This window comes from Oryctolagus cuniculus, chromosome X (assembly GCF_964237555.1).
Source record: "Oryctolagus cuniculus chromosome X, mOryCun1.1, whole genome shotgun sequence".
In the NCBI taxonomy this organism is placed as follows: domain Eukaryota; kingdom Metazoa; phylum Chordata; class Mammalia; order Lagomorpha; family Leporidae; genus Oryctolagus; species Oryctolagus cuniculus.
The window spans coordinates 87,148,001-87,171,165 of NC_091453.1; the positions used below are offsets into that span (position 1 = coordinate 87,148,001).

Sequence of the window (23,165 nt, forward strand, 5' to 3'; positions counted from 1 at the left end):
GTCCACTCTAGCCTCAGTTCCCATTCCAGCTTCCTGCTCTTACACACTCTGGGAGGGAGCAGGCCATGGCAAGGGCTAAGGCGGGACACCTGAATTAAGCGCATGGGTATCCTGCTTCAGCTTGGACCAGCCCTAGCTCTCTCAGAGATCTGGGGAGGAAATAAGTACATGGGAGATTTCTGTCTGTCTGTCTTTCCCCCTCCAACTGCTTTTGCAGATGGTTTTGGAAATATGTTAATTATGGGAAAGGCAGAGGGATATTGAGAAAAGGACAGAGAGAGATGGAAAACAAGATCTTCCATCTTCACACCCCAAATGGCCTCCATGGCTGGGTCAGGCCAGTCTAGAGCCAAGATTTGGAAACCATGTGCCAGTCTCCCGCGTGAGTGGGAGAACCTAAGAATCTGAGACATCTGCTGCCTTCCCTGGCACATTAGCACAGAGCTACAACACATCCTGGGCAGTGGGCACTGCAAGCCTCTGCATTGCTGCAGTTGCCAGTCCAGGCTCTGGTCCCAATCCCAGCTTCCTGCCCTTACACAGTGTAGGGGGCTTCAGGTGATGGTTCAAGCATGTGGGACCCTGCCACACACCTGGGAGAACAGGGTTAAGGTCTTGGGGCCTGGTATCAGCCTGGCCCAGCACCAGCAATTTCAGAAATTGGGGAGGGAAACAGCAGACCAGATATTTATGTTTGTCTGTTTGTGTCCCCTGTTTTCCTTTCTTGTCTTTTTTACTTTCCAGATTTGTTCTGTTTAGTTTAAAGGGGCAGAAACAGAGAGATACAGAGATCTTCCATTCCCTGGAATACTTCCCAAACAACTGAAATGACTATGGCAGGACCGGTCCAAAGCCATGAGTGCAGAACTTCATGCAAGTTCCTGATGTGGGTGGCTGGGGAACAAGGATTGGGTCGTTCTGGGCTGACATCCCTGGCATATTACCAGGGAGCTGGATGGGAAGCAGAAGCTGGGCTCCAGTATGCCCTGCAGGAGTGGCCAGCTGAGGCCCAATGCCCTGATCCACAAGGCTAGCCCCATGCTCAGCCTTTGAAAGTCATGTGTTCATGATTTCATTTGGCTTCATCTGTGTTCGCAGTAATACTCTAACCTGATTGGGACCACAGTGCATATTGCTGGTCTTTGGGGGGCTGCTCTGATTCTCTGTCTTCTGTCTGTCTGTCCACCTCTCAAATCAACAAAGCTGTAGTTTTGGTAGAGATTTGGGTTACCATTACATTTGTTGGTATTCTTGTTTTCTTTTAGGACTTCCTTCATTGTCTGGAATAGACTTAGGCAGCAACAACTGGCAAAGAACAGACAGATCTTCTGTCTGCTTTTTGCTCCCCAAACTGTTGGTACAGGCCAGGCCTTCCACAGCAACCTGAAACTATCCAGGTAGGCCACACAGTTAGCAGGGGCCCTGGTACCTGATCTTTCACCTACTTCTCTTGCAGGCACATGAGTAAGGACCTGGATGGGAGGTGGAGCAGCCAGGACTAGAACCTGTGCTCATCCGGGATGCTGACATTGCAGGTGGTGGATTAACCTACTGGGGACAATTCTAGCACACATGATGGTGTTGGAAGAATCCTACAGTGTGGCTATGCATTTGTCCCAGTGAGCAGCTCAGGGGACAATTCTAGCACACATGATGATGTTGGAAGAATCCTACAGTGTAGCTATGCATTTGTCCCAGTGAGCAGCTCAGGTGTGTCTTGTGATGCCTATATCCCACATGGCAGTATCTGGGATCCACTCTAGTCACTGTTCCCATAACAACGTCCTGCTCATACATACTGTAGCATGTCATGGCAAGGACTATGGGACCCTGCAATCCATGTGGGATACCTGGAGTAAGCACCTGGTGCCTGGCTTCAATCTGGACCAGCACCAGTTCTTTCAAGGTTTGGGGAGGAAATCAGCACATGAGAGATTTCTCTTTCTGTCTGTCCATCCCCTTCCAGCTTTCTACTTTTGCTGATGGTTTCAGAAAGTATTTTAGTTATGGGAAAGGCAGAGGAACACAGAGAGAAGGAGAAAGACATGTTCCATTTGCTGGTTCTCACCCCCAAACAGCTTCAATGGCTGGGTCAGGTCAGTCTAGAGTCAGGATCTGGAACCTCATCCCAGTCTCCCATGTGAGTGGGAGGTGGGGGGTCAGGAAGTTGGCCATCTTCTGCTGCCTTTCCCTGCACATTAGCAAGAAGCTGAATTATTTACTGGGCAGCTGGGAATGCAACAATGTACATTGCTGCAGTTATAAGTACAGCCTGTTTCCAGTCTGTGCCCTGTGAGGCAGCAGGTGATGGTTCAAGCACGTGGGACCCTACCACACACCTGGGAGACCTGGGTTGAGCTCCCAGGGCCTGGCATCAACCTGGCCTGACACTAGCAGCTTCAGAAACTTTTTGAGGGAAACAGCAGATCAGACATAACTGTTTATCTGTTTTTCTGTGTCTGTCTGTCTCCTTGCCTTACCTTTTTTGCTTTCAAGATTTTATTCTGTCTAAAGCAGACTGACAGGGAGAGTGGGGAGACAGAGCGATATGGAGATCTTCCAATTCCAGTGTCATCCCCAAGTGGCCAAAATGCTGGGGACAGGAACAGGCCAAAGTCAGGAGGCCAGAACGGCATGATGGTACCTGCTGAGGGTGATGGAGACTCAAGTGAATGAGCCATCTTGGGGTTGCCAATCCATTAGCAGGGTGCTGAATGGAAAGCAGAAACAGGGCTTCTGTATACCCAGTGTATATGACCAGCTGAGGCCCAACACCCGGTACCGAAAAGCTAGCCCCACATCTGCCTTTGAAAACCATGCATTCACGAATTCATTTGTCATAATGTCTGTTCTCAGTGACACTTTGATCGGGACCCCAGTGCATAATTTGGTCTTTGGGGCTGCTCTGATTCTGTCTTCTGTCTGTCTGCCTCTCATATCGACAAAGCTGTGCTTTTCATAGACATTGTGGTTAGCATTACATTTGTTTGTTTTCTTGTTTTTTTTTTTTTTTTTTTTTTTTTTTTTTGGTACAACTTCCTTCATTGCCTAAAAGTGGACTTAAGCAGAGATAGTGATGCAGAGAAAGACAGGCATTCCTTCTGTTTTACTCCACCAAGGGCTGCTGCGGCAGGCCAGGCCTTCCATAGGAACCTGGAACTGCAGCCAGGTAGGGGACATGGGTGGCAGGGGCCCAAGTCCAGGCTCTGTTCCCAATATCAGCTTCCAGCCCATACGTAATGCGGGGGCAACAGGTGAATGGAGCTGGCCATCACCTGGGAGTCCTATGGTAAGTTCCGGGCACCTGGTGTCAGCCTGGCCCAGCACTAGCAGTTTCAGAAATCTGGGGAGAGAATTAGCAGATCAGACATTTCTGTCTGTGTTTTGTTCTGTGTCCTCTGATCTCCCTGCCTTGTATTTTTGGCTTTCAAGATGTATTGTTTAGTTAAAAGGCAGAGTGACAGCTAGAGAGGGTAGTCAGAGAGACATGGTGATCTTCCATCCCCTGGATCACCCCTCAAATGGCCAAAAAGGCTGTGGCAGGACCAGGCCAAAGCTGGGAGTCTAGAACTGCATGCTGGTTCCTGATTTTTTTGGCAGGGCCCCAAACCATTGGGCCTTCTTGGGCTGTCATCCCAGGTGCATTAGCAGGGAGCTACATGGGAAGCAGAACCCAGGCTCCCGTTTGCCCCCTTGCAAGTGGGCAACTGAGGCCCTGTGCCCTGGACCATAAGGCTAGCCCACACTCAGCCTTTGAAAGTCATGTATTCATGACTTTGTTTATTTTCATCTGTGTTCTCAGTTATGTTTTAACCTGATTGGGACCCCAGTGCAAATCGCTGGTCCTTGGCGCTGCTCTGTTTCTGTGGTTTCTATCTGTCTGTCTGCATCTCAGATCAACAAAGCTGTGGTTTTGGTAGAGATTTTGATTACCATTGCATGTGTTTGTTTTCTTGTTTGCTTTGTAAGACTTCTTTCATTGCCTGAAAGTGAACTTGGGCAGCCAGACCTGGCGAGGCCGAGAGAGACAGATCTTCCATCTGCTGTTTCACTCCTAAATGACTTGGGGGCAGTTCAGGTTTTCCATAGCACCTGGAACTGTATGCAAGTTGGCCATGTGGGTGAGATTTTCCCGAGAAACCTGATCCATTACCTATTGCCATACCAGGAGCCTTAGCAGGTAGCTGGATGGGAAGTGGAATAGCCAGGACTAGAACCTGTGCTCCTGTGATATGCTGGCATTGCAGGGTAGCTTAACTCACTATGCCACAACCTCCCCCACCTCCACCCCAAGATGAGGTTGGAAAAACCTAAAGCAGAGGAGTATGCATTTTGTCTGGCCAGCAGCTCAGGTGTGTCTTCTGGAGCAGCTCAAACTGTTTGAGATATTGAGGGAGGAAATCAGCATATGGGAGATTTCTGTCTGTCTGTCTTCTTCCTCCCCACCCCTGCTGTCTCTCTGCTTTCAATGATAGGTTCAAGAAGTATTTTAGTTATGGAAAATGCAGAGGAATACAAAGACAGAGAAAGAGAATTCCATCTGATGGTCCATACCCCAGATGGCCTATATGGCTGGGCCAGGCCAGTCTAAAGCCAGGATCTGGGAACCCCAACTCAGTTTCCTGAGGGGGTTGGAGCCCCAAGATTGTGGGCTATCTTCTGCTGCCTTCGCCAGCATATTAGCAAGGAGCTGACTCTGATCTGGGGCAGCAAGAAATGCAACCCTCTGCATTGCTGCAGTTGTAAGTCCAGGCTCTGGTCCCAATCCTAGCTTCCTGCCCATACACACTGTGGGAAGCAGCAGGTGATGGTTTAGGCACTTGAAACTGCCACACACCTGGGAGACTCCAGTTAAACTCCTGGACTTAACATCAGCCTGGCCCAGCACAACCATTTTCAGAAATTGGGGAGGGAAACAGCAGAGCAGAAATTTTTGTCTGTCTGTCTGTGTCCCCCAGTCTCCCTGCCTTGTCTTTGTTTTTGTTTTGTTTAGTTGAAGGCAAAGTGACAGCAAGTGATAAAGAGACAGAAAGATTTGGAAATATTCCATTCCCTGGATCACCCCTGAAATGGTGGCACAGGCTTGGACAGGACCAGGTAGAAAACAGGAACCCAGACCTGTACACTAGTCTCCGTTGTGGGTGTCAGGGAACCAAGTGATTGAGCTGTCTTGGGCTGCCATCCCAGGCACATTAGCAGAAAGCTACATGGGAAGCAGAACTTGGGCTCCCCTATACCTCACGTGGCCAGCTGAGGCCCCACACCCTGAGCCATGAGGTTAGCCCCATGCTTAGCCTTTGAAAGTTGTGTATCCATGACTTCATTTGTCTTCATCTGTTCTATCAGTGATGCTTTAACCTGACCAAGACTCCTGTGCATAGTGCTGGTCTTTGGGGCTGCTCTGATTCTCTGGCTTCTGCCTGTCTGTCTGTCTGCATCTGAAATCAACAAAGCCATAGTTTTGGTAGAGATTTTGATTCTCATTAAATTTTTTTTGTCAGTTTTCTTCATAGGACTTCTTCATTGGCTTAAACTGGACTTAGGCATCCAGAGGTGGTGTGGAAGAGAGTGACAGATCTTTTGTCTGCTAGTTCACTCCCCAAATGGCTGTTGGGGCAGGTCAGGCCTTTCTCAACAACCTGGAACTGTATGCAGGTTGGACACGTGGGTGGAAAGGTCCCGTGAACATGATCCATCACCTGCTGCCTTCCCTGGTGCAGCAGCAGGGAGCTGGATGGGAAGTGGAGCAGCCAGGACTGGAACCTGGGCTCACCTGGGAAGCTGTCATGGCAGGCAGCAGATTAACTCACTGGGCCACAATGCCAGCCCCCGAGGTAAGGTTGGAAAAACCTTGCAGTGTGGGGTACGCATTTGGTCCAGCCTACAGCTCAGGTTTGTCTTGTGTTGGCTGCCCACATCCCACATGGCAGTCCCTGGGTTCCACTACATTCATTATTCCCTTTCCAGTTTCTTGCTTGTACACAGAGAGGTTGACAACAGATGATGGGAAAGGCTGTATTGGCCCTGACACTCACGTGAGACACCCGGAATAAACACGTGGTGCACAGCATCAGCCTGGACCAGCGCTAGCTCTTTCAGAGCTCTGGGGAGTAAATCAACACATGGGAAATTTCTGTCTGTCTGTGTGTCTCCCTCCATCTTCCTGCTTTCACTGATGGGCTTGGGGAGTATTTTAGTTATAGGAAAGGCAGAGGAACACAGAGACAAGAACAGACAGAGAAAGAAAGAGAAAGAGATATTCTATCTGCTGCTTTACCAACCAAAAGTCCTCCTTGGCTGGGTCAGGCCTTTCTAAATCCAGGATCTGGAAACCCCAACCCAGTCTCCCTTGTGGGTGGAATGGCCCGGGAACACGGGCCATCTTCTGTTGCCCTCCCTGGCTCATTAGCATGGAGCTGAAAACCCTCTGCATTGCTGCAGTTGCCACGGTCCAGGCTCTGCTCCCAATCCCAGCTTCCTGCCCACACACAGTGTATGAGGCAGGAGGTGATGGTTTAGCATGTGGGACCCTGCCGAACACATGGGAGATCCAGGTTAAGCTGCTGGGCCTGGCCCCTGTCTGGCCCAGGACTGGAAGTTTCAGATATTGGGGAGGGAGAGAGCAGACCAGACATTCCGGTCTATCTGTCTGTCTGTTTTTATGTGTCTCTGGTTTCTCTGCCTTGTCTTTTTGATTTCAAGTTTTACTTAGTTTAGTTGAAAGGCAGAGTGTCACTGAGAATGAGGAGACAGAGAGAGCTGGAGATCTGACATCTGGATCACCCCCAAATGGACACAAATGATTGGGTAGGACCAGGTGGACTCCAGAAGCCCAGAACTGCTTGATGGTCCCTTCATAGACGGTGGGGACCCAAGTGATTGGGCCACCTTTGGCTGCCTTCCCATTAGCAGGGAGCTGCATGGAAAGCACAACATGGGCTCCTGTATTCCCTGCGCGAGTGACCAGCTTAGGCCAAACTCCCTGGGCTATGACAGTCGTGTAGTCAAGACTTCTTTTGTCTTCATCTGTGTTCTCAGTGACACTTTCATCTGATCGGGACACCAGTGCGTATTGCTGGTCTTTGGGGCTACTCTGATTGTCTGGCTTCTGTCTGTCTTTCTGTCTGCCTCTCAAATCAACAAAGCTGTGGTTTTTGTAAAGATTTTGGTGACCATCTCATGTGTTCATTTTCCTGTTTTCTTTGTAAGATGTCCTTCATTGCCTCAGAGTGGATTTAGGCAGGGAGAGCCAATGAGGCAGACACAGACAGATTTTCAGTCTGCTTGTTCATTGGCCAAATGGCTTTCAGGGCAAGCCAGGCCTTCCACAGGAACCTGGAACTGCATCCAGGTCTGCCACTTAGGTAGCAGGGGACCAAGTACCTGATCCATCACCTGCTGCCTTCCCAGGCACATTAGCAGGGAGCTGGCTCAAACCTAAAGCTGTGGGGTATGCATTTAGTCTGGCCAGCAGCCCACATCCCACATGGCAGTACCTGAGTTCCACACCAGGTTCTGTTCCCATCCTATCTTGTTGCCTGCACACATCAGGGTTTACAACAGGTCATGGCAGGAGCTGTGGTGGGACACCTGGAGTGAGCGGCTGGCACCTGGCTTCAGGCCGAACCAGTGCTAGCTCTTTCAGACATATGGGGAGGAAATAAGCACATGGGAGATTTCTATCAGAAATTTCCATCTGTCTTTCCCACTTCAGCTCTCTGCTTTCTCTGATGGGTTTGTGAAGTATTTTAGTTATGAGAAAGGTACAGGAACACAGAGACAAGGACAGACAGAAAAAGAGATTTTCCATCTGCTGTTTCACACCCAACGTGGGCCCTATGGCTGGGTCAGGCCAGTCTTAAGCCAGGATCTAGAAATACTGTCCCAGTCTCCCATGTGGATGGGAGGGCCGAAGAGTATGGGCCATCTTCTGCTGCCCTCCCCGGCACATTAGCCAGGAGAGCTACATCACATCTTGGCCAAGAGTAATGCAAACCTCTGCATTGCTGTGGTTGCACGTCCAGGCTCTGCTCCCATGTGGGATCCTGCCACATACCTGAGGGTCCCAAGATAAGCTCAGGGGGCCTGGCTTCAACCTGGTCCATCACTAGCAGTTTCAGAATTTGGGGAGGGAAACAGCAAAGCAGACATTTATGTCTGTCTGTCTGTCTGTCTCTGTTTCCCTGTCTGTCTGCCTTATCTTTTGGCTTTCAAGGTTTGTTGTGTTTAGTTGAAATGTGCAGTGTCAGAGAGAGATGGAGATCTTCCATTCTTCCATACCCAGGAATACCCCTCAAATGGCCAAATTGCTCAGGCAGTACATGGCCAAGGCCGGGAGCCCAGACTTCATGCTGCTCCCTGCTGTGATTGGCAGCCCCCCAAGTGACTGAGCCATCTTGGGCTGCCATCCCAGATGTATTAGCTCGGAGTTGCATCATAAACATAACCCCGGCTTGCCTGTGCACCTTGCAAGTGGCAAGCTGAGGCCCAATACCCTGAGCACAAGGCTAGCCTACACTCAGCCACTGAAAGTCATGTATTCATGGCCTCGTTTGTCTTCATATGTGTTCTCAGTGATGCTTTAACCTGATTGGGAACCCAGAGCATACTGCTGGTCTTTGGGGCATCTCTGTTTCTCTGCCTTCTGTCTGTCTGCCTCTCAAATCAACAAAGCTGTGGTTTTGGTAGAGATTTTTGTTACTGTCACATTTTTTCAGGTTTTGTTTATAAGACATCCATCATTGACTTAAAGTGTACTTTCCTTTTCTCACTGTCACTCCACCTTTCAACTAAACAGAACAAAATAGACAAGGCAGGGAGACAGGGACACAGAAAAAACAGACAGACTTAAATATCTAGTCAGTGGTTTCTCTCCCAAAATTCTGAAAATGTCAGCGCTGGGCCAGGTTGCTGCCAGGGCCCCAGAGATTACCCTGGGTCATCCAGGTGTGTGGTAGAGTCCCAAGTGCTTGAACCATCACCTGCTGCCTCCCACAGTGTGTGTGGGCAGAAAGCTGGGATTGGGAGCAGAGCCTAGACTTGCAACTGCAGCAATGCAGAAGACTACATAGCTGGCTGCCCAGGATGTGATGCAGCTCCCTGCGAACGGGCCGGGAAAGGCAGCAGGAGATGGTCCATGTTCCTGGCTCTCCCATATACATGGGAGTCCTGGGTGGGGTTTCTAGATCCTGGCTGTAGACTGGCCTGACCCAGCTGTGGAGGGCATTTGGGGTGAGAAGCAGCAGATAGGAGATCTCTTTCTCTTTCTCTCTCTGTCTGTCCTCATCTGTGTGTTCCTCTGCCTTTTCCATAACTAAAATACCTCCTGAACCCATTAGTGAAAGCAGAGAGCTAGAGGGGGACGGCAGACAGAAAGACAGAAGTCTCCCATGTGCTGATTTCCTCCGCAGATCTCTTATAGAGATAGTGATGATGCAAGCTGATGCTGGGCACCAGGCAGTTACTCCAGGTGTCCCACCTGGCTGGCTGGACCAACACAGTCCTTGCTGTCACCTCTTGGCAACCTTGCTGTGTGTGAGTAGGAAGCTGTAATGGGAACAGAGCCTGGAGTGGAACCAGGGCACTACCAGGTGGGATGTGGACATTACAAAATAAACCTGAGCTTCTGGCTGGATCAAATGCATACCCCACACTATTGGTTTTTTTGATCCTCATCTTGGGGGTTGCCATTGTAACCCAGTGGGTTAAGCTGCTGTCTGCAATGCCAGCCTCCCAGATGAGCACAGAGCCCAATCCCAGCTGCTTTACTTCTCATCCACCTGGGAAGGCAGCAGGCCTTGACACCTATGTGACCAACCTGCATGTCATTCCAGGATGCTGTGGAAGGCCTTGCCCACCCCATAGCCATTTGGGGAGAGAACAAGCAGATGAAAGATCTGTGTGCCTGGCCAGCTCTCGCTGCCTAAGTCTGCTTTCGGGGAATGAAAGGTTTCTTACAAGGAAAACGAGAAAACAAAGGCAATGGCAACCAAAATCTCTACCAAAACCACAGTTTGGTTGATTTGAGAGGCAAAGAGACAAGCAGAAGGCAGAGAAACAGGGCAGCCCAAAGACCAACAATATACACTGAGGTCCTGATCAGGTTACAGCGTCACTGAGAACACAAATGAAGTCATGAATACACGACTTTCAAAGGCTGACTGTGGGGATAGCCTTGTTGCCCAGGGTGTTGGACCTCAGCTGGTCACTCGTGTGGGGCATACGGAAGCCTGGGTTCTGCTTGCCATGCAGCTCCCTGCTAATGCACCTGGGATGGTAACCACCAGAGGCCACAATCGCTTGGGTCCCCACCACCCACTCCGGCCCAGCATGCAGTTCTGGCTTCCTGACTTCGGTCTGGTCCTGACCGAGGCATTGCGGCTGTTTGGGGGTGATCCAGGCATTGGAAAATCTCCATGTCTCTCTGTCTCCTCTCTCTTACTGTCAATCCACTTTTTAACTAAACAGAACAAATTTTGAAAGCAAAAAAAGGCAACATAGGAGACGGGTGGACATAGACAGACAGACAGACAGGTATGTGTGGTCTGCTGTTTCCCTCCACAAATTCTGAAACTGCTAGTTCTGGGCCAGGCTGAAGTCAGGTTCCTGGATCTTAACTTGGGTCATCCAGGTGTGTGGCAGAGTCCCAAGTGCTGAACCTGACCTGCTGCCTCCCACAGTGTGTGTGGGCAGGAAGCTGGGGGTGGGAGCAGAGCCTGGACTTGCAACTGCAGCAATGCAGAGGATTACATAGCTGGCTGCCCAGGATGTGATGCAGCTCCCTGCTAATGTGCAGGGCAAGACAGCAGAAGATGGCCCACATCTTGGGCCCTCCCACTCAAATGGGAGACTGGGACGGAGTTCCTAGATCCTGGCTGTAGACTGGCCTGACCCAGCTGTGGAGGGCATTTGGGGTGAGAAGCAGCAGATAAAAGATCTATTTTTGCTTCTTTCCATATCTCCTTGTCACTGTGTTCCTTTTCTTTTCCCATAACTAAAACATTTTCTGAGATCATCAGCAAAATCAGAGAGCTGTTGGGGGACAGACAGAAAGACAGAAATCTCTCATGTGCTGATTTCCTCCCCAAATCTCTGAAAGAGCTAGCACTTTCCAGGCTGAAACTGGGCACCAGGCACTTGCTGCAGTTTTCCCACATAGATGGCAGGGCACCATAGCCCAGGCCGTGTCTGCTGCCTGCCAGAGTATATAGAAGAAAGGAGTTGAGCTGGGAACAGAACTGGAGTGGGTCCCAGGCACTGCCATGTGGGTTGTGGGCACCATAAGACACACCTGAGCTGCTGACTGGACCAAATGCGTACCTCACACAACAGAGTTCTTCGGTCTTCATCTTGGGAGCTGGCATTGTGGCCCAGCAGGTTAAGCTGCCACCTGCAATGCCAGCATTCCAGATGAGCACAGGTTCCAGTTCTGGCTGCTCTACTTCCTATTGAGATTCCTGCTAAGGTACCTGCGAAGGCAGCCAGTGATGGATCAGGGACGCGAAGGCAGCCAGTGATGGATCAGGGACTTGGGTCCCTGCCACCTATGTGGCCGACTTAAATGCAATTCCAGGTTGCTGAGAACAGCCTGGCCTACCATGACAGCCCTTTGGGGAGTGAACAAGCACATGAAAGATCTGTCTCACTCCTTCTCGTGGCCTTTGCTTTCACTCGATGAAGGACGTCTTACAAAGAAAACAAGAAAACACACAAATGTCATGGTAACCAAATCTCTACCAAAATCACAGCTTTGTTGATTTGAGAGGTGGGCAGACAGACAGAAGCCAGAGAAACACAGCAGTCCAAAGACCAGCAATATGCACTGGGGTCATGGTCAGGTTAAAGCAGCACTGAGAGCAAAGCTGAAGACAAATGAAGTCATCAAGAGTGGGATAGTCTTATGGCACAGGGTACTGGGCCTCAGCTGGCCATTTGGGCAGGGTATATGGGATCCTTGGTTCTTATCCTCATACAGTTCCCTATAAATAGGATGGGAGTGCCTAGACAGCCCACAGACTTTGTTCCCAGCCACCCTCAGTGGGGCCAGCATACAATTCTGGGATCCTGACTTTGGCATTGTCCTGTCCCAGTCACTGTGGCCTGCTCAAGGGTGATCCACACGATAGAAGATCTCCATGTGTCACTGTGTCACCTCTCTCGCTGTCACTCTACCTTTCCAACTAAACAATAAATCTGGAAGGTAAAAAGGACAATGCAGGGAGACAGAGGGATACAGACAAGCAAACAGAAGGACATAAATGTCTGGTCTGCTATTTCCCTTCATAATTTCTTTTTTTTTAAATGTTTATTTTATTTGAATGTCAGAGTTACAAAGAGGTAGTGGCAGAGGGGGAGGGAGAGGGAGAGAGAGGGAAAGAAAAAGAGAGTTGTCTTCCATGTGCTGGTTCAATCCCAAATGGCCATGGCTCTGGTAGGCTGAATCCAGGAGCCAGGAGCTTCATTGCGGTCTCCCACATGGGTTCTGGGACTTTGGTCATCTTCCACTGCTTTCCCAGGTGCACTATGGGGAGCTGGATTGGAAGCAAAGCAGTTGGTATTCAAGCTGGTGCCCATATGGGATGCTGGCACTACAGGCTGTCTCATTACCTGCTACTCCACAGTGCCGGCCCCATCCTCCTCAATTTCTAAAACTGCTAGTTCTGGGTCAGGCTGACGCCAGGTCTCTGGAGCTTAATACAGGTCCCCCAGGTGTGCAGCAGCATCCTATGCATTGAACTTTCACCCACTGCTTTCTACAGCATGTATGGGCATGAGGCTGGGATTGGGAACAGAGCCTGGACTTGCAACTGCAGCAGTGCAGAGGGATTGCATTGCTGGCTGCCCAGGATCTGATGCAACTCCCTGCAAATGCACCAGGGAAGGCAGTGGATAATGAATCAGGTTCTGAGGACTCTCCCATACATATGGCTGACTTGTATACAGTTCCAGGTTGCTTTGGAGGCTTGGCCTGCCCTGGCAGTTGGGAGTGAACCAGCAGATAGATCTGTCTCTTTCTCTGTCTCGTTGGTTCTCACTGCCTAAGTCCACTTTCAGGAAATAAAGGAAGTCTTGCAAAGAAACTAAGAGAACAAATGAAGTAGTAACTGAAATCTCTACTGTAACCACAGCTTTGTTGATATGAAAGGCAGAAAGAGAGTCAGAAGCCAGCGAAACACAGCAGACCCAAAGACCAGCAACATGCACTGGGTCCCGGTCATGTTAAAGCATCAATGAGAGCACAGATGAAGACAAAAATGTGTTTATAGATACGTGACTTTCAAAGGCCTAGCATGTGGCTAGCCTTGTGGCACAAGGTGTTAGGTCTCTGCTGGTCACTCATGCAGGGCATACAGGAGCCCCATGTTCTGCTTCCCATGTAGCTCCCTGTTAATGGGTTGTCAGCTGCAAGATGGCCCAATCGCTTGGGTCTGCACAGCAAGAACCAGCATATAGTTCTGGGCTCCAGAATTCAGCCTGGTCCCACTCCAGCTATTGAGGCTGTTTGGGGTGATCCAGGCACTGGAAGATCTCCATGCCTATCTGTCTCCCCTCTCTCATTGCCACTCTGCCCTTCAACGAAAAATAATAAATAGTGAAAGCCAAATAGAAAAAGCAGGGAGACTGGTGGACATAGATTTGTCTGGTCTGCTGATTCCCTCCCCAAATGACTGAAACTGCTGGTGCTGGGCCAGGCTGATGCCAGGGCTCCCAGGTGTGTGGCAGGGTCCCAAGTGCTTGAACCATCACCTGCTGCCTCCCACAGTGTGTATGGGCAGGAAGCTGGGATTGGGAGCAGAGCCTGGACTTGGAACTGCAATAAGCAGAAGGTTGCATTCTGGCTGCCCAGGATCTGATTCAACTCTGTGCTATGCCAGGGAAGGCATGGAGTCAAATGAAGTTATGACTTCTAAAGGATGAGCATGGGGCATTGTGGCTCAGGGTATGGGGCCTGGACTCTGCTTTCCATGCAGCTCCTTGCTAATGCACCTGGGATGGCAGCCCAAAACGGCCCAATCACTTGGGCTTCTGCCACCCACAATGGGAACCAGCGTGCAACTCTGGGATCCTGTCTTCAGCCAGGTCCTGCTACAGCTTTTGTGGCTGTTAGGGGCTTGATCCAGGGGACAGAAGATCTCTTTGTCTCTGACTCTCCCTGTCTCACTGCCATTCCACCTTTCAACTAAATAGAATAAAACTTGAAAGCAAAAAATACAAGGCAGGGAGACATAGAAAAACAGACAGACATAAAGGTAGGGTCTGATGTTTCTATCCCCAATTTATGAAACTGGTAGTGCTGGGCCAGTCTGATACCCAGGAGCATAACCCAGGTTTCCCAGGTGTGTGGCAGATTCCCAAGTGCTTGAAGTATCTCCTGTTACCTCCAAGTGTGTATGAGCAGGAAGCTGGGAATTGTAACTGGAGCCATGTAGAGGGTTGCATTCTCAGCTACCAAGAATTTCATGCAGCTCCTTGCTAATATGCTGGGAAGGCAGTAAAAGATGACCCACATCCTTGGGACTTTTCACCCACACGGGAGACTGGGATGGGGTTCCTAGATCCTGGCTTTAGACAGGCCTGACCTAGTCATGGAGACTGTGTGGAATGTGAAGCAGATGGAAGATCTCTTTCTCCTCTCTCTGTCCGTGTCTCCTTATCTCTGTGTTTCTCTGCCTTTCCCATGACTAAAATACTTCCGGAATCCATCAGAGAAAGCAAAGAGATAGAGGGGGACAGCAGACAGAAAGACAGAAATTTCCCATGTGCCTATTTCCTCTGCAGACCTCTGAGAGAGCTATTGCTGGTCCAGGCTGAAGCTGGGTGCCAGGCACTTACTGCTGGTGCCCCACGGGGGTGGTAGGGACAACAAAGCCCTTGCCATGACCTGTTGCCAACCTTGGTGTGTACGAGCAGGAAGGAATGAGAACAGTGATTAGAGTGGATCCCAGGCACTGCCATGTGGGATGCAGGCTTCACAAGACACACCTGAGCTGCTGGATGGGCCAAATGCATACCCCACACTGCACAGCTTTTTCACACTCATTTTGGGGACTGCCATTGTGGCCCAGTAGATAAGACGATGCCTACAACCCCAGCCTCCCAAATGAACACAGGTTCGAGTCCCAGCTGCTATGTTTCCCATCCAGCTTCTTTTTTTAAGATTTATTTTATTTATTTGAAAGGCAGAGTTACAGAGAGAGGTAGAGACAGAGAGAGAGGTCTTCCATCTGCTGGTTCACTCCCCAGATGGCCACAATGGCCGGAGCTGCGCAGATCCGAAGCCAGGAGTCAGGAGCTTCTTCTGGGTCTCCCACATGGGTGCAGGGACCCAAAAACTTGGGCCATCTTCTACTGCTTTCCCAGGCCTTAGCAGAGAGATGGATCAGAAGTGGAGTAGCTGGGACTAGAACTGGCACCCATATGGGATGCCGGCACTTCAGGTCAGGGCTTTAACCTGCTGTGCCACAGCGCCAGCAACCCCCCCACCCATCCAGCTTCTTAGTAATGTGCTTTGGAAGGCAGCAGGTGATAGATGAGGTACTAGGGCCCCTGCCACCTATGGGCTGACCTGCACACACTTGCATGTTGCTATGTAAGGCCTGACCTGCCCTGATAGCCATTTGGGGTATTAATGAGCAGACGGTAGATCTGTCTCTGTCTCCCTCATCTGCTTGGCTGCCTAAGTCCGCTGTCAGGCAGTGAAGGCTGTCTTACAAAGAAAACCAACAAATGTCATGGTTACCAAAATCTCTTCCAATACCACAGCTTTGTTGATTTGAGAGGCAGACAGACAGACAGAAGCCAGAGAATCAGAGCAGCCCCAAAGGCCAGCACTGGGGTCCTGATCAGGTTAAAGTATCACTGAGAGCACAGATGAAGTCAAATGAAGTCATGAATGCATGATTTCAAAAGCTGAGTGTGGGGCTAGCCTTGTGGCAACAGGGCACTGGGCCTCAGCTGGTCACTTGCGAGGGGCATAGGGGAGCCTGGTTCTGCTTCCCTTGCAGTTCTCTGCTAATGCGCCTGGGATGACAGCTCAAGAGAGACTAATAACTTGGGCCTGGCCACCCACAGCAGGGACCAGCATGCAGTTTTGGGCTCTTGGCTTAGGTCTGGTCCTGCCTCAGTCACTGAGGTCATTTGTATGGTATTCCAAGGGATGGAAGATGTCCATGTCTGTCTCTCCCTCTCTCACTGTCACTCCATCTTTCAACTGAAATTGAATAAATCTTGAAAGCAAGAAAGACAAGGCAGGTAGACAGAGGGACACAGGGAAACAGACAGACAAATGTCTACTCTGCCATTTCCCTCCAAAATTCTGAAGCTACTAGTGCTGGCACAGGTTGATACCAGGCCCTAGGAGCTTACCCCGGGTCCTCCAGGTGTGTGGCAGGGTCCCATGGGCTTGACCTGTCACCTGCTGCCTTGCACAGGGTGTATGGGCAGGAAGCTCAGATTGGGAGCAGAGCCTGGACTGGCAACTGCAGCAGTTCAGAGGGTTGTATTACCATTGGCCAGGTTCTGATGAGCTCCTTGCTAATGTGCTGAGGAAGGCAGAAGATGGCCCACTTTTTTTGGCCCTCCCACCACTCGGGAGACTGGGACGGGATTCCCAGATCCTGGCTTTAGACAGGCCTGACCCAGCCACGGGGGCCATTTGGGATGGGAAGCAGCAGATGGAAGATCCCTTTGTCTCTCTGTCTGCCTTTGCGTCTGTGTCTGTGTTCTTCTGCCATTCCCATAACTAAAATAGTTCCCAAACCCATCAGCAAAAGCTGAAAGTTGGAAGGGGATAGCAGATAGAAATCTCCCGTGTACTGACTTCCTCCCCACATCTCTGAGAGAGGTAGCATTGGTGCCAGGCACTTACTCCAGGTGCCTGCCCTACATGGATGACAAGTCCCCATAGCCCTTGACATGACCTGCTACCTGCTTCAGTGAGTAAGAGCAGGAAGCTGGGATGGGAACAGTGACTGGAGTGGAACCCAGGCACTGTCATGTGGGATGTGGGCATCATAGACCAAATGCATACCCTAGAGCTTTAGGTTTTTCCAGCTTCATCATGGGGGTGTCATTATGGGCCAGCTGGTTAAGCTACCACCTGCAGTGCCAGCATCCCTGATGAGCAGAGGTCCTGGTCCCAGCTGCTCCACTTCCCATCCAGCTCTCTGCTAATGTGCCTGGGAAGGCAGCAGGTGGTGGATCAGTAACTGGAGCCCCTGACACCCACGTGGCATACCTGGATGTTGTTTCAGTTTGTCTTGGAAGGAACTTTTTGCCCCAACAGCCATTTGGGTATGAACCAGCAGATGGAAGATCTGTCTCTCTCTGCCTCACCGGCTCTCATTGCCTAAGTCCTCTTTCAGGAAATGAAGGAAGTACTACAAAGAGAACAAACAAATGGAATAGTAATCAAACTCTACCAAATCTACAACTTGGCTGATTTCAGAGGCAGAGATAGGCCAGAGAATCAGAGCAGTCTCAAAGACCAGCAGTATTCACCAGGGTTTGGATCATGTTAAAGCATTACAGAGAACACAGATGAAGTCAAGTGAAGTCATGAATACATGGCTTTCAAAGGCTGAGCTTGGGGTCAGCCTTGTGACATAGGCTGTTGGATCTCAGCTGGCCACTTGTGTGGGGGCAAACTGGAGCCTTGGTTCTACTTCCCATGTGGCTCCTTGTTAAAGCACCAAGATGGCCCAATAGCTCTGCCCCTGCCACCCACAGTGGGGACCAGCACGCAGTCCAGTCATGGAGACGGTGTGGGGTGTCAACCAATAGATTAAAGACCCATTTCTCTTTCTCTATGTGTCTGTCCTTGTCTGTGTGTTCCTCTGTCTTTCCCATACCTAAAATACTTCCAGAACCCATCAGTGAAGGAAGAGTTGGAAGGGGGCAGACAGACAGTTTGCCATGTGCTGATTTCCTCCCCAAATCTCTGAGAGAGCTGGTGTTGGTCCAGACTGAACTGGGTGCCAGGCACTTACTCTGGGTGTCCCACCAAAGCACTTCCCATGGCCTGATGCCCATCATGGTGTATACGAGTGGGAATCTGGAATGGGAACAGAGCCTGGAGTGGACCCCAGGCACTGCCATGTGGGATGTAGGCATCACAAGTCACACCTTAGCTGCTGGCTGGGCCAAATGCATACCCCACAGTAGTGGGTTTTTCCAACTTCATCTTGGGGTCCTGCATTGTGGCCCAGTGGGGTAAGCTGCTGTATGCAGTGCCAGAATTGCAAATGAGTAAAAGTCCTTGTCCCAGCTGCTCCACTTCCCATCCAGCTCCCTGCTAAGGCACCTGGGAAAGCAGCAGGTGATGGATCTGGTACTCGGTCCTCTGCCATCCACATAGCTGACTTGGACTCAGTTCCAGGTTGCTGTGCAATGCATGGCCTGCCCTGACATCCCTTTGGGGGGTGAACCAGCAGACAGAAGATCTGTCTCTGCCTTGCTGACTCTGGCTGCCCAAGTCCACTTTCGGGCAACGAAGGACGTCTTACAAAGAAAACAAACAAATGTAATGGTAACTGAAATCTCTACCAAAGCCACAACTTCATTGATTTGAGATGTGGACAGGCAGAAGTCAGAAAAACAAAGCAGCCCCCAAGACCAGTAATGTGCACTGGGGTCCCAATGAGGTTAAAACATCACTGAGAACACAGATGGAGACAAAGGAAATCATGAATACACGGCTTTCAAAGGCTGAGCATGAAGCTAGCCTGTGGCTCATGGTGTCAGTCCTCAGCTGGCCACTTGCACACAGTAAATGGGAGCTGGCATTCTATTTCCCATGCAGTTCCCTGCTAATGAGATGGCAGCCCCAAAAAGGCCCAACACCCACAGCGGGGACCAGCATATAGTTCTGGGTTCCTCATCTCGGCCTGGTCCTGCTTCAGGCATAACGACAGATTGTGGTGATCCAGGTGATGGAAGATCTCCATACCTCTGTCTAGTCTCTCTTGCTCTCACTCTGCCTTTCAACTAAACAGAATGAATTTTGAAAAGCCAAAAAGTCAAGGCGGGGAACAGGAAACAGTCAAACAGACACAAGTGTCAGGTCTGATGTTTCCCTCCCCAATATCTGAAACTGCTAACACTAGGCCAGGCAGTCCTAGAAGCTTAACACAGAACTCCCAGGTGTGCGACAGGGTCATATCTGCTGCCTCCCACAGTGTGTGTGGGCAGGAAGCTGGGACTGGGAACAGAGCCTCGACTTGCAGCCGCAGCAATGCAGAAGGTGGATTGCCTGCTGCCCAGAATGTGGTTTAGCTCCTTGTTGCCAGGGAAGGCAGCAGAAGATGGCCTATGTTGTTGGGCCCCCCAGACATACAGGAGACAGGGGTGCGGTTCCCAGATCCTGGCTTTAGCTTGTCCTGACCCAGCCATGGAGACCACTTTGCATGTGAAGCAACAGTGGAAAGATCTTTTTCTTCTTTCTCTCTGTCCTGCGTTCTTAAGCCTTTCCCATAACTAAAATACTTTCCAAACACATTAGCGAAAGCAGAGAGCCAGAGTAGGACAGACAGTGAAATTTCTAACAGAAATCTCCCATGTGCTGATTTCTTCCCCAAATCTATGAAAGAGCTGGCACTGGTCCAGGTTTAAGTCGGGTGCCAGGCACTTAATCCAGGTTCCCCAAGTGGGTGGTAGGGCCAACACAGCCCTTTCTGTGACTTGTTGTCAACCTCAGTGTATACAAAGTAGGACTCTGGAATGGGAGCAGTGACTGGAGTGGAATCCTGGCACTCCCATATGGGATGTGGCCATCACAATACACCTGATCTGCTGCCGGACCAAATGCATACCCCACACTGCAGGTTCTTCCAACCTCATCTTGGGGGGTCGGCATTGTAGCCCAGTGGGTTAACTTGCAATGCCGGCATCCCACGTGAGCAGAGGTCCTGGTCCTGGCTGCTCCACTTACCATCCAACTCCCTGGGAATGCTGCAGGTGATGGGTCAGGTACTTGGGCCCCTGCCACTGATGTGGCTGATGTGCATGAAGTTCCTGATTGTTGTAGAAAGCTTTGTCCACCCCGAATTCTGTTTGAGGAGTTACGCAGCAAACGTAACATCTGTATGTCTGCCTTGCGGTCTCTCACTGCCCAATTCCACTTTCTGGCAATGAAGGAAGTCTTACAAAGAAAACTAGAAAACAAGCAGATGTAATGGTACCAAAATCTCTACCAAAACCACTGCTTTGTTGATTTGAAATGCGAACAGACAGACAGAAGCCAGAGAATCAGAGTAGCCCCAAAGACTAGCAATGTGCACTGGGGTGTCAATCAGGTTAAAGCGTCACCGAGAACACAGATGAAGTCAAGTGAAGTCATGAATACACGACTTTCACAGGTTGAGCATGGCTCAGGCTGTAGGGTCTCAGCTGGCCACTCACTGGGTTCCACAACCGGGTTCCAGAATTGCCTCTCACTCCTGATGCCAGCTTCCTACCAGGGCAGCCCCTCATGTGTCTGGGTTCCTGCCAGCCATGTAGGAGACCTGGAGTGAATTCCTGTTTGCTTGTTTCAGCCAAGGCTGTTTTGGGCATTTGGGGAGTGAACCAGTGAACAGAAGGGCTTGCTCTCTGTCTCTTTCTGCCTCCCAAATAATAAAAGAAAGCTAGAGGTAGGTGTTTTGTTCCTTTTTTCAATCCCCTTTCTCTTACTAATTGCACAGAAAGAGCTGCTGGCTCGGTGGCTGAGCCTGCCTGCAGATGGGCCCCGTAGCCCTGGGATATTGTCCTGCTTTCTCACACCTGGTTCCAGTGCTCTTTTTCTTTCCTCCAGGGCAGTCGTCACCTCCCAGAGATCTCCCAGAGGCACTCAGCCACCCCCTCCCTCCAGCTGAGCCCAACAGCAGCCTCTCACATCTGGATAAGGGACTCAGCCACTGCACTTATTAAGTGAAATCATCACCCTCTCTCAGCCACAGCGATTGTGCAGAACTCTCAAAAGGTTGAGAGCAAATAGGATAAAACAAAGACAAACAAACAAACCCGGGGCATATGTGAGCCCAGGTCCTGCTTCCATGCACCTGGGATGGTAGCACAAGACGGCCCAATTACTTGGGCCCCTGCTACCCACAGTGGGGACCAGCATGCAGTTTTGAGTTCCCAGTTTTGGCTTGGTCCTTCCCCTGCCTTTGTGGTCATTTGGGGGGTGATCTAGGGGATGGAAGATCTCCATGTCTCTCTGTCTCAAGCTCTATTGCTGTCACTCCTCCCTTCAAATAAACAAATCTTGAAAGCAAAAAAGATAAAGCAGAGAGATAGGGAGACACAGAGAGACAGATAGAAATATCTAATTTTCTGTTTCTATCCCCAAATTTTTCTGAAAATGGTAGTGTTGGTCCAGGCTGATGCCAAGCCCCAGGAGCTTATCCCAGGTCTCCTAGATGTGTGGCAGAGTCCCAAGAGCTTGAACCATCATCTGCTGCCTCCCATAGTATGTACGGGCAGGAAGCTGGGATCCGGAAGGCAGACTGGACTTGGGACTGCAGCAAGGCATAGTGGAGCCAAGGTTGCATTGCTGGCTGTGCAGGATGTGATGCTTCTCCTTACTGATGTGTCAGGGAAGTCAGCAGAAGATGACCTATGTCTTGGGCCCTTCTACCCATATGGGAGAGTGGGATGGGGTCCCCAGAGCATGGCTTTAACCTGCTCTGATCAAGCCATGGAGGCTGTTTCCGGTGTGAACCAGCAGATGGAAGGTCTGGTGTTTTTTTTTTCTCTCTGTCTCTCCTGTCTCTGTTCATCTGCCTTGGCTATAACTAAAATACCTTCCGAAACCATCAGCAAAAGCAGAGAGATGGAGGGGGACACAGAACAATACACGAATCTCCCTCCTGCAGATCTCCCCAAAAATCTGAAAGAGCTAGCACTTTTCTATCCTGAGCGCAAGTGCCAGGAGTTACTCCAGACATTGCACAGAGGTGGCAGGGCCACTGTAGCCCTTGCTGTGACCTGTTGCATGCCACAGTGTATTCTAGTAGGAAGCTGAAATGGGTCAGAGCCTTGACTCCAAGCCTGCACTCCTGAGTGGAATATGGGCACCTCAAGAGTGATCTGAACTGCTGGCCCAAATGCCCATTCCTATGCTTTCATTTTCTGAAACATAATCTTTGGCCAGCCAGCCATTGTGGCACAGTAGGTTAAGGCTCTGCTTAGAATGTGGATGTCCCATGTGTGCCTGGGTTGTTGTAGTCTTGGCTGTTCCACTTCCCATCCTGCTCACTGCTAATGTGGCTGAGAAAGCTACAGTAGATGGCCTCAGTCCTTGTCCTCTGCCATACCTGTGGGATACCCAAATGTAGTTTCAACTTCCTGGCTCCTACTTGGCTCACCCTGTCCATTCTTGGGTCTGGCGAGTAAAATCATTGCTAGTAGAGCCTTCTCTCCCTCTCCCTCTCTCCCTCTCTCCCTCCCTTTCTGTAACTGTCTCACATAAATAAATAAATATTTTCTAAAGAGAGCCCCTTATCCTATAGTAGAGTGCCTTGCATTTGTGTTTCTGCTCCCCTTTTAATTCCAGCTGCTTGCTAGTACATACTTTGGGAGGTAGAATGTGGTACCTTTTGTGGTGAGTCCCTGCTGCCCATGTGGCAGATCCAGACTGAGCCACTGGGTTTTGGTTTTGTCTAGCCCATTCCTGAGCATTGGTTTGTCTTTGTGTCTGTCTCTCTCTGCCTCTCAAGTAAATTTTTAAAAATAGTTTTCCTTTCTGGGTCGATATTGCTCAAGAAAACATAGTAAATATTCGTAAAACCCTCTGGACCTTCTGTAAGTGATGTGGCAAGCACCCACCCCACAAATTGACACAGTATAAGAAGGACAATGGCTATCTGTATTCCCAGGCAAAGTGGCACTATGATAGGAGTCAGAGTGTGTGTGTGTTGGGGGAGGGGGACAGACAAAGCCAGTTTTCCCAGGAGAAAGGCTCAATGGACAAATAAGTTGTGCTGAGACTTGAGTGTGTGGGGCCCAACTGCAGATCTAAGAGAATGTTAGTTCTTAAGAGATGTAAACATTTTGAATTGGGAAGAGATAAGAGAAGGGGCCATGAGGATGTGGGGAAAAAGGGACACTAATCCACTGTTGGTGGGAATGCAAACTGGTAAAGCCACTATGGAAGACAGTTTGGAGAGTCCTCAGAAACCTGAATATAG

The 23,165-nt window shown here is 50.1% G+C and overlaps 1 long non-coding RNA gene across 5 annotated transcripts in view; it reads left to right on the forward strand.

The window, feature by feature from the left end:
• Positions 1–22,457, forward strand: part of LOC127484980 (uncharacterized) — a 67,577-nt gene extending 45,120 nt beyond the window's left edge. For all 5 annotated transcript variants that reach the window (XR_011385429.1, XR_011385431.1, XR_011385430.1 and 2 more), the window contains one exon: positions 1–22,457. This exon is cut by the window's left edge. This is a non-coding gene — a long non-coding RNA (uncharacterized lncRNA).
• Positions 22,458–23,165: the final 708 nt, after the last annotated feature.